This window comes from Papaver somniferum, chromosome 5 (genome assembly GCF_003573695.1).
Source record: "Papaver somniferum cultivar HN1 chromosome 5, ASM357369v1, whole genome shotgun sequence".
Classification (NCBI taxonomy): domain Eukaryota; kingdom Viridiplantae; phylum Streptophyta; class Magnoliopsida; order Ranunculales; family Papaveraceae; genus Papaver; species Papaver somniferum.
The window spans coordinates 91,712,929-91,720,862 of record NC_039362.1 but is presented as its reverse complement, the minus strand read 5'-3'; positions in this window follow the sequence as shown (position 1 = coordinate 91,720,862).

Here is a 7,934-nt window from a genome sequence, read left to right as displayed (position 1 = left end):
TGTCGTTATGCGAATAGTGATGGAAAATAGAATGAATCCTTGTGTATTCCAAAGTATTGATCTTCCATGATCCATATTTTATGTATTACTGTGAGGCTCTGTAAAGTGTCTTATGTTGAGCACTAAACGACTAAGTTGATTATTTTTATGATTAGCTTAGTTGTTGTTCCGCGAGATACTTTATGTCGAGCATATTCAACTAAATTAATCATCTTGTTTAGTTATTTAGTTGTTGCTCCGTAAGTTTTCTTATGATGAGCATGGACAATTAAATTGATTACTTTTGTGATTAGTTTGGTTGTGTATTTCGATTAGATTAATTATGGGTTCTCTTGTGATTAATCTAATTGTATACTTTTGAGTCTCCATAAGTTCACTTATGTTGAGCATTTTTGATTAAATTAATCATGGGTTCTCTTGTGTTTAATTTAATTGAGTATTTGGATTCAAATTCATACTTGTATGTGATTTGTTATGTCCAAAGAAATCCTTCTTTTCTTTCGAAATTAAGGTCGCTCTTGTTGTTCTTTCGGGAATGACATTTTATAGGGGAAAGTTCTTAATTGAACTTGTGCTTAATTGCCAAATATTTGTGGGGAGTGCGCCTGTGGAATAGTATAGGGGTTATCTTGTATCTTTATAAACTCCTTGATGAATGCATTTAGCTTCAGCTTTATGATTGCATCTAAATAAGATGATATGTGTTTCTTTCTTTTGGTCATGAAATGTCTTTTTCGGAAATTTCATTAGGATCCCGTTCTTGTACCTTTGCCAATTTTACTGAAAAAAAGGGGAGAATTAATATGTAGTTCACACTATAAATACATATGGTTTTCGGATCATTACGTAAGGGGGAGTAGTTTCCATGTGAGATGGAGTATTGACTAGGGGGGGGGGTGATACATATCACCATAGTATTGTTGTTGAAGTTGTGATACAATTGAAATTTGACGTTGTGTAATGATACTATGACACTGTATAACAATGATTGAGAACTCTCGTTTTCTCGTTGTTATAGCTACGGATTTTCAACAACGATGATGCTGAACTTAGAACCTTTGGGATCATTGGAGTACTTGGAAGTGACGAAGATTTCGAGTAATGTTGAAGATTAGACATGTGGAATAGGAGCTACAAAAGTTAATTTATTTATTTTTTGTATTTCATATGTATTGATAGTTTTGTCACTAAAATTGACAAAGGGGGAGATTGTTAGAGCATTGATCGGTCGAACTCGCATGGCGTTGCTATCTCAAGCATGTTTTTCAATGTTAGTGATCAAAACTATAAGTCTTGATTTCTAGTCTACTATAGCTAAGGTCTCGTACTAGGATAGAAAGTGTAGTTGAGCTCAACAACTCCATGGAAATCATCATACAAGACGAAAGATGATAGACGCATTTATTTGTCTAATATAGCTCATTTGTATATATTGTTAGTACTCGATATTGTACTTATTTGGTTATTTTATGTATTTGTAGGTGTTTTTGGAAAATAATCTCTTGCGGCGAATTTGGCTAAAAATGTGGCATTTGGACCTCCGTTGATAACGTACCGGAAGCGCCTCAGAAGTGTACCGGAAGTATCCCAGAAATACCCCGGAGGAACCCCGAAAAAAATGCGGAAAATGCCCCAGAGGACACTTGCTATACGGACCCTTGATTTTGGATAAGGGGTAACCTAATTACTAAGGGTGACCCATTTCCAGGCATCTGCTAAAGGGAGACCAGCCACAGATAAGGGGAGGTCAACTTCTCAAATTCAAAAGAAAATTTTGGCGGGAAAAAAGGCAGCAGCGTCAACAGTTTTGGATCAAGGATTTGAGCGACCTAGCAGGCGATTCAATGGGCAAATTTGGTACCCACGGACTCTACAAGACATAAGGGACCTGTTAGAAGCGATTAGACCCATCTAATTGGGCTGGATAAGTCAGAAAATCCACACAAAGTCAAGACAGTGCACACGGTCCCTGTTTAGGGTTTTGAATTGGTTTGAAAGATTTGGGAGAGATTCTTGCGTGGGATATACTTCAAAACAGTTGAGTTCAAGTCAGAGAAGATTTTGGGAGCAATAGAATAGCTCACAGACGCATACAAAGATCGACAGATGGAATTATTGTTCAAACTGCACGTGAAGAATAAGAGATTTATTCTCGAATTTGATCGAGTTTCTAGGGAATCTGAAGGCTATATAAGTGTTGGTTTACATCAAAGAAAGGTTAGAAACCTTTAGGAGAGAGTTTAGAGTCGATGAGAGCCTAGGAGAAGCAATTATAGAGGAGACAACGCTTGCTGGCTGCCATTAAAGCTTCTGAAGAACACGAAGAACAGACTCGCAGAGTCAGTCGTTCTTCAGCAGACTTATTTTCATACCACTGTGTTGTTTCACAGCAGTAGATAGTTATCGTTTACAGCAGTCTTAAATTACCATACCTTTGTAACAGTGGCGCGCTGTAACACCATACAGCGTTGCAAATTCCTGTTTCATCTTAATCATCAATAAAAACACCTATTTTAGCCATGAATTATCTTGTGAGTGTTGTTTGGGATGAGGAGCTAAACCCATTAGCCGAGACGACGGAGGAAGCCATTGGTCCATATTATTGGTATAATTCTAATTTTATTATTTATTTGCAATATTATTATTTGATTATTTGCATGGAATTGAATTAAAATATAGTTTTTATTGAATATTGTGAATTATTTTGATGAAGCATGCTGGGTTTTAAACTTTTGATGTTTTATACTTTTGATTACAATTATTACTTCAAAAATATATTTGAGGCAAATATTAGAATTATTTTAAAGATAAATTGCATGAATATTATTAGATTTACTATTAATTGGTAATGGTGGAATCCTAGTCTTGGTTTTTCTCTAAAGGTTTGAACTATTTTATTTATTTGCCTGTTTAATTTAAATCTAGAAAAATTGTTTTCTTCACAAGTCTGAAAAGACCCTGTTTTTACCACTACTACAATCACTATTTGAAAACCATCAAATTTTTGGCGCCGCCGACGCGGACTTGTGTTTAGTAGCATTTTTTTAGATTTTTTTTTTTTTATTATTTGTTCTTCTTTACGTTTTTGGTTTTTTTTTGTTTCCTTGCAGATTTTTGAAGTTGGAGCGAGAGATTTGCCAAAGCTTGTGGTGATTTACTTAAAGTTTGGGAGCGAAAAGCAAAGCTAAAGGAGCGGAAGAAGAAGATTTTCTTTATTTTGTAAAAGAGAGAAAAAAAAAGAGAGACATTTTTTTTTGTAATTTTTTTTTTTTAGACTTTCTTTTCTTTTTTTTTTTTTTTATGGACTTTGGACATTAATTTTGGGACATTTTTATTTTTATTTTTAAACCCTACGGAAGGGTACCCTTAAAATAAACTGTTTGCAGGGAAGGACGACGATTACGATATCGTCTCGGCCCCTCGGGTTCGCACACGGCATAGGAGTCGTGGCCCGAGTCGACTTCAGCGGTTCTTCGCCCGTCTGGTACGGGAGGTAAAATTCTAAACACCCGCGAATCTCCTGCAAGCGGGTTACTGGACTCCTTAAGGTGAAATATGCTAACTTGAATGGACTGTTTTTAAATTCCTAGTAAAGGCAAGGACTGGACCATATAAGATAAGGGTTCGGATTTCATCACCGCTCCCTTCTTGCCCGCCTTAGGAAAACGAAACCTAAAGCGAACCTAAGCCTAAAATTTGGACTAGAAAGAGACCTATAGGGTATCGAGCTTAACAGGACAATCATTCGAAAAATATTTTACTCTTTTAAGCACACCTCGAAGTTCTTGACGGTTTCTGCGAGTTGAATGCGTGACTGCGCCGCATTGGATCGGTGAGGTTTTGGGTATCAAAGCTCCACTAAGCTTCCCTCGCCTCGATTCAACTTGCTTTAACTCGGATTGATTCCAGAGGGGTTTGCTCAAATTGTAACGAATTCCCTTTCGAAGGATTAGAAGCTGGTCTAGAAACAATCTAAGTGGAGCCATCATGCTTGTTGTTTGCTAGAAATCTTTAGGTTTTGTGGTAAATTCGAGTCAGCCTGCTGTGTGATTGCTAGAACCTTCCTGTTAGGATTTTTTTTTTTATTTCTTTTTGAATTCTTTTTAGTGTATGCCCGATTTTGTTAGGGCTTGGAAAAGAGATACTCTAGGTCGATTGATTAGCGAAAAACCTAGTAGTTCTTCTGATTTAAGCAGGGAGCTCGAAGATTCTTCTTTTGAGAGCCCTGTTTTTGGAAACTTCTGTTTTGAGAATCTGTCTCTTTGTGAGGAAATACCCCTAGTACTTCTGTTGTGCCAGCGATGGCAACTTTGAAAGATTACATGTTCCCAACTAGGACCAACCGAGCTTCATGCATTAAATTGCCAGCCACTACGGCTAATTTTGAGATAAAACCTAGTATTCTTCAAATGATCCCTATATTCTTAGGAAAAGATGAGAAACCCTTATTTTCATATTAGGGACTTTGAGGAAATCTGTGGGACAATTAGAATAAAACCTTACTGATGAAGTCTTGAAACTTAAGATGTTTCCATTTTCCTTGAGAGATAAAGCCAAGACCTGGCTAAACAACCTACCATCTGAATCCATTGAAACATGGCAGGAACTTATTGCTGCTTCTATATGAAATTCTACCCTAAGCATAAAACTGCAGCTGTTAGGCAGAAAATTAGTGCTAGTGTGCAACAAGAGGGAGAGTCTCTTTATAGGTTTTTAGAGCGATTCAATGATCTCCTATCTCAGTGTCCTCACCATGGATTTGATAATATGAAACTTGTACAGATTATTTATGATGGTTTAGACTATTCGACCAAAGCCATGGTTGAGTCTATGTGCGCTGGTGAGTTCACTAGTAAAAATGCTGATGATGCTTTTACCTTCTTAGGAGCTATCGCTGAAAAATCCCAACAGTGGGAATCTTGTGTTGAACCCCCTAAAAGACTCTTGGTCAATAGAAGTAGCACCAATATGGTAGATACGAGTTTTGCGTCAGATGCTAAGTTTGCTGCTTTGTCCAGAAGGTTAGAAGCTTTAGAAATGGGTCAGTCTAAAAATAGGCCCCTTGTTGAACCTAATAGAGCCTCTCAAGTCTCTAGTTGTGGAATAGAGCCCGATAATTCATTTTGGGAAGGTCAAGTTAGTGAAGAACAAGCCCATGCTGTCTATAACAACTCTAGGTTTGAGAACCGTCAGAAGTTTGACCCATACTCAGAAACCTACAACCCTGGTTGGAGAAACCATCCTAATTTCTCTTGGTCTAAGGGCCAGAATCAAGGCCAGTCTAGCAATTCTCAGCCTCCCCCAGGTTTTGGTTTTAAGAACTCTTCAGGTCAAACCCAGTTTCAGAACACTTCCGAGAAAAAGATCTCTACCTTAGAGGAAGCTATCACTATGTTAGTAAGTAACCATGACATGCTATCAAAGAACCACATGAGCTTTCAACAAGAAACTAGGCAGGAATTGAAGAATACTTCCCAGAGTCTTGCCAAGTTAGAACTTCAAGTAGGACAAATAGCTAAGTTTATAAGTGAGAGAGAGGATGGAAGGTTCCCTAGTCATACTGATCCTAACCCTAGAGGAGAGAAATCGTACAATCATGTGAATGCTGTCACAACCCTAAGAAGTGGAAAGAAATTGACAACAAGGTCGCCATGCCTGATAGTGAACATGCTGTAGTTCACCCTGCTGAGCCAGAAAATGAGGAGACTGATAGAGTCTCCAAAGAGACCAATGAGGGTCCTGTTGAGCCTCACTTTGTTCCCAGAGCCCCGTTTCCCCAGCTAGTTCCGACTAAGAGGGAGTCCAACTTTAATGATATATTGGAGGTTTTTAAGCAGGTTAATATCAACCTTCCATTATTAGATGCAATTAGGCAGATTCCCTCTTATGCCAAGTTCCTTAAGGACTTGTGTACGCGAAAGCGTAAGCTCAGTGTCCAGAAGAAAGCCTTCATAGCTAGTCATGTGAGTTCTATTATTCAGAATACCACTACTCCTAAGTATAAAGACCCAGGGTCCCCTACCATTTCTTGTACAATAGGTAAGTACCGTGTTGAGAAAGCGTTGCTTGACTTAGGAGCCAGTGTGAACTTACTGCCATACATGTGTACCTTAAGCTAGGACTTGGTGAGATGAAACCTACCCAGATAACACTCCAGTTAGCTGATAGGTCCGTTAAAATCCCTCGTGGTGTGATCGAGGATGTTCTTATTGAGGTCGACAAGTTTATTTATCCAGTGGATTTCGTGGTCCTAGATACCCAACCTGTCCCCGACCCAGAGAACCAAATACCTGTGATTTTAGGTCGCCCATTCTTAGCTACGTCTAATGCGATCATAAACTGTCGAAATGGTATTATGAATCTATCTTTTGGTAATATGACTATTGAGCTGAATATTTTTAATGTAAACAAGCTACATTCTGAGCTAGATAGCACATGTATTGAAGAGGTGAACATGATAGGAACCTTAGTTCAGGAGTCATTACCAAACATCGTACCGGAAAATACATTGGAGAGTTGTTTATCCCATTTTAGCCTGGATTTCGACGATGATAGTAACATTGAACAAGTAAATGCTCTGTTGGATTCTGTTCCTATGTTAGATATTGATATATGGAAAGATAGGTTCGAACCATTACTAGCTTCTGAGTCTATCTTAATACCTTATTTAAAAGAGCCTCCTGAGTTGGAGTCTAATTATACATTTTTAGGCCCACCCGAGTCTTTCCCTGTGATTATAGCCTCCGATTTGGATAGTGATCAGGAAAGTAGTCCAGAGACCGTGCTTCAAGAAAATAAGGAAGCCTTAGAGTGGACCATAGAAGATGAAGCAAGCTGAGGATGAACCACCTGATTATGACTTAGAGAAAGCAATTGACCTTTTTCAAGAACCCGATGGTCTAGAAATTAGGAACATTGTGACTAGTCATTGTAGAGGCACCCAAAATTCTAAGTTTGGGGGTAGAGATTGTCAATTATCCCCAATAGAAGTCCCTAACTTGGGACTCAAGCCTAGTGCATCTGAGGTATCGCTTGAGTGTATTCAGACTCCACAACCTGATCCGCCTGATAATGTCCAGGAGAAAATCCAAATGTTAGAGACCCGTTTTTCGGATGAATCTGTTTGCCGAGACACTCATATGAAGCCCAAGTGGGCACCTCAGATAAATCCAGTTGTCTTGCGAGAAACTTTAGATCAGGTTGTGCTCTATCTGCTCATTTTTCTGATCTTGAGCATTTGTCTCCTATTTGTGGCAGTTCTATTTGGTCTTATGGACCCACAATTATTTCGACTATTGGTATACGACTTTGGAAGGTGAAAATTCTTTTTGAGGTATTTGATGTCTAGCTAATGACTATAAATTTAGCATTTACTGGGAGGCTCCCGCGTTCATGTGATACGGTAATATCCTTCCTTATTTCTTTTCCCTCCAGTGGTAATAGTTTCTCCTTGTTCATGCTTTTATTTTCATCCTTAGAACATTGAGGACAATGTAAGATTTAAGTTTGGGGGTGGGGAAGAAACACTTTTTGTTAGCTTTTAGTTGCAATAAATAAACTCCAGAGCCTAGAAATTTATGCCTATTGAGGATTGCACTAACTAATCTAAGTGGATGGAAGCATTTTGATTGTAGGAGTTTGAGGAACCAATCTGATTAGATGGAAACATCTAAAGAGTCTATTCATAAAAGCACAGAGCTCAGATGTTAGAAATAACATGATAGTTTCACCATATCTCGTTGAGTCCTTTTCACTTCTATTTTTATTTTATTTTGTTTTTAAACTATGTTTCTCTAAGTGATAGGTGGGGCCCACGATTCAAGTTGTTACCAATGCTAGGGTGAATTAGAGTGATTGAGATACCAAAAAAAAAAAAAAAAAAGTTGAAAAGAAAAGAGATGAAAAAAAAAAAGATGAAAAAAAAAAAAAAAAAA